Source organism: Poecilia formosa, unplaced genomic scaffold, assembly GCF_000485575.1.
Source record: "Poecilia formosa unplaced genomic scaffold, Poecilia_formosa-5.1.2 Scaffold2484, whole genome shotgun sequence".
NCBI classification, from domain to species: Eukaryota; Metazoa; Chordata; class Actinopteri; order Cyprinodontiformes; family Poeciliidae; genus Poecilia; species Poecilia formosa.
The window spans coordinates 3,300-7,139 of record NW_006802423.1 but is presented as its reverse complement, the minus strand read 5'-3'; the positions used below and the strand labels follow the sequence as shown (position 1 = coordinate 7,139).

General features: G+C 39.0%; 1 long non-coding RNA gene across 1 annotated transcript; it reads right to left on the bottom strand.

The window, feature by feature from the left end:
• Positions 1–1,725: 1,725 nt before the first annotated feature.
• LOC107835436 (uncharacterized) lies at positions 1,726–2,797 on the bottom strand. The gene is made up of 2 exons (XR_001661251.1): positions 2,719–2,797; positions 1,726–1,820 (listed from the first exon to the last, which is right to left on the bottom strand). It is a non-coding gene; the product is annotated as an uncharacterized LOC107835436 (long non-coding RNA).
• Between the last annotated feature and the right edge of the window lie 1,043 nt (positions 2,798–3,840).

The following is a 3,840-nucleotide window of genomic DNA, read 5'->3' as shown; positions in this document are numbered from 1 at the left end:
TGTTCGTACTTCGACTGGTGGCTTGTTACGCAGGCCTATTCAGTTATTGTACCCTTTAGAGGTATCTTAAATGAAAGGTAAATCCTACACAGATGAACAGTTGTTCATCGGGCGGGAGGATGTTGTGACTTTTTTACACTTATGTTGTTCGGTATATTTGCATGATAAGTGACTGATTTACAATTATATGTTAAGCATAATTTACATGATGATTATTATTAATTGTATTGAACATGATTGTATATAATTACAAAGGTGAAGTGAAATATATTTAAGTGCAAGACATGATTTATTTGAATAGAGGAAGCCTTTTATTTTGAAGAATGCTTAAGGATCTGTTACTGTTTTGTCACTATCTTGCTTTGTTGACTTTTGATTGCTATTGGTTACGAACAGCTGTTGCCCGTTATCTGCTGACACCGTTGTTTTCCTCTTCAATAAATACTGAACAAAAAGGTTCAGTAAAAGAAATAGGAGCCTCCGTCTTGTTTGAGAAGAAGCTTTACTCCGTAACAACATCTCCTAGTTCTACAGTTCTACACCTCCTAGTTCTACAGTTCTACACCTCCTAGTTCTACAGTTCTACACCTCCTAGTTCTACACCTCCTAGTTCTACAGTTCTACACCTCCTAGTTCTACACCTCCTAGTTCTACAGTTCTACACCTCCTAGTTCTACAGTTCTACACCTCCTAGTTCTACAGTTCTACACCTCCTAGTTCTACAATCCTCCACTGATACTAACTATGTAGCAGTGAGTTTATCATTATGGGGAGACATACTGGAAACCTGACTGACCCCTAAACATCTGGAGCAGAAATATCAAACACTGGGGTCAAAGTGCATGACTCTGATCTGATCCCTTGTTTCAGAAACGACTAATTAACACGTCAATAAGGACACAGATCAGGATTTCTGCTGCCGATTCCGATACCGATCACCCATGAAGCTGATCACTGATCTCTGCTGATCACCTGGATTGACTGTTAATATTTAGCTTTAGATAAAAATGCTACTATGTGATCTGGGCAAATAAAAAAAAGAACTGACAATAAGTTATATGAATAAATATAAATAATATAAATTGTTAAATAAATGGCTCTGAATGGCTAGTTAATTAATGCTGGTTCTGATTGGCCAGCTGATTAATGCTCGCTCTGATTAGCTAGCTGATTAATGTTTTTTTCTTATTGGCTAGCTAATTAATACTGGTTTTGATTGGCTAGCTTATTGTTGGCACTGATTGGCTACCTGATTAATGCTTTCTGATGAGCTAGTTCATTAATGTTCGCTCTGATTTTCTAGCTGATTAAATCTAGCTGTGATAAGCTAGCTGATTAATTCTCCCTCAGATTGGCTAGCTGTTTAACGCTGGTTCTGATTGGCTAGCTTATTGCTGGCACTGATTAGCTAGCTGATTAATTCTACCTCTGATTGGCTAGCTGATTAATACTGCCACTCTTTTTTGCTAGCTTATTGCTTACACTGATTGGCTAGTTGATTAATGCTAGCTCTGATTGGCCTAGATGATTAATTCTACCTCTGATTGGCTGGCTGATAAATGCTGGTTGTGTTTGGCTAGCATTTTAATGCTGGCTATGATAAATGCTTTTTTTCTGATTGGCTAGCTGATTAATGCTAGCTCTGATTGACTCACTGATTAATGCTTTTTCTGATTAGCTAGCTCATTAACGATGGCTCTGATTGGCTATGTGATTAATGCTGGCTCTGATTGGCTAACTGATTAATTCTTTTTTCTGATTGGCTAGCTGATTAATGCAGGTTCTGTTTGGCTAGTTTATTGCTGGCAATGATTGGCTACCTGATTAATTCTTTTTTTGATTGGCTAACTGGTTCTGATTGACTAGCTGATTAAATCTAGCTCTGATTGGCTAGCTGATTAATTCTACCTCAGATTGGCTAGCTGTTTAATGCTGGTTCTGTTTGGCTAGCTTATTGCTGGCTCAGATTGGCTAACTGATTAGTGCTTTTTCTGATGAACTAGCTGATTAAATCTAGCTGTGATTAGCTAGCTGATTAATTCTCCCTCAGATTGGCTAGCTGTTTAATGTTGGTTCTGTTTGGCTAGCTTATTGCTGGCTCAGATTGGCTAGCTGATTCATGCTGGCTCTGAATAGCTATCTAATTCATGCTCGCTCTGATTAGCTAGCTGATTCATGCTCGCTCTGATTGGCTAGCTGATTCATGCTCGCTCTGATTGGCTAGCTGATTCATGCTCGCTCTGATTGGCTCACTGATTAATTCTACCTTTGATTGGCTAGCTGTTTAATGCTGGTTCACTTTTGCTAGCTTATTGCTGGCTCTGACTGGCTAGTTGATTAAGTCTACCTCTGATTGTCTAGCAGATTAATGCTAGCTCTGATTGCCCAGTTGATTAATTCTACCTCTGATTGGCTAGCTGATTAATACTGGCACTCTTTTTTGGTATCTTATTGCTTGTAGTGATTGGCTAGTTGATTAATGCTAGCTCTGATTGGCTAGATGATTAATTCTACCTCTAATTGGCTAGCTAATTAATGCTGGTTCTGTTTTGCTAGCTTATTGCTTGCACTGATTGGCTAGTTGATTAATGGTAGCTCTGATTGGCTAGATGATTAATTCTACCTCTGATTGGCTAGCTGATTAATGTTTTTTCTGATTGGTTTGCTAATTAATGCTGGTTCTGTACGGCTAGCTTATTGCTGGCACTGATTGGCTACCTGATTAATGCTTTTTCTGATGAGCTAGCTGATTAATGTTCGCTTTGATTGGCTAGCTGATTAATTCTTTTTTCTGATTGGCTAGCTGATTAATGCTGGTTCTGATTGGCTAGCTGATTAATGCTTTTTCTGATGAGCTAGCTGATTAATGTTCGCTATGATTGGCTAGCTGATTAATTGCTTTTTCTGATTGGCTAGCTAACTATTGCTGGTTCTGTTTGGCTAGCGTATTGCTGGCACTGATTGGCTACCTGATTAATGTTTTTCTGATGAGCTAGCTGACTAATGTTCGCTCTGATTGGCTAGCTGATAAATTCTTTTTTCTGATTGGCTAGCTTCTAAATGCTGGTTCTGTTTGGCTAGCTTATTGCTGGCACTGATTGGCAAGCTCATTAATGCTTTTACTGATGAGCTAGTTGATTAATGCTCCCTCTGATTGGCTTGTTGATAAATGCCCGCTCTGAATGGCTAACTGATTAATTCTTTTTTCTGATTGGCAAGCTGATTAATGCTTTTACTGATGAGCTAGCTGATTAATGCTCCCTCTGATTGGCTTGTTGATAAATGCCCGCTCTGAATGGCTAACTGATTAATTCGTTTTTCTGATTGGCTAGCTGATTAATGCCCGCTCAGAATGGCTAACTGATTAATTCCTTTTTCTGATTGGCTAACTGATTAAGTCTACCTCTGATTGCCTAGCAGATTAATGCTAGCTCTGATTGGCCAGTTAATTAATTCTACCTCTGATTGGCTAGCTGATTAATACTGGCACTCTTTTGTTGCTAGCTTATTGCTTGCACTGATTGGCTAGTTGATTAATGTTAGCTCTGATTGGCTAGATGATTAATTCTACCTCTGATTGGCTGGCTGATAAATGCTGGCTCTGATTAGCTATCTGATTCATGCACACTCTGATTAGATAGCTGATTAATGCTTGCTCTAACTGTGATTGGCTGTGATTGGCTACCTGATTAATTCTACCTCAGATTGGCTAGCTGATTAATGCCGGTTCTGTTTGGCTAGCGTATTGCAGGCTCAGATTGGCTAGCAGATTCATGCTGGCTCTAATTAGCAATCTGATTAATGCTCGCTCTGATTGGCTAGCTGATTAATTCTACCTCT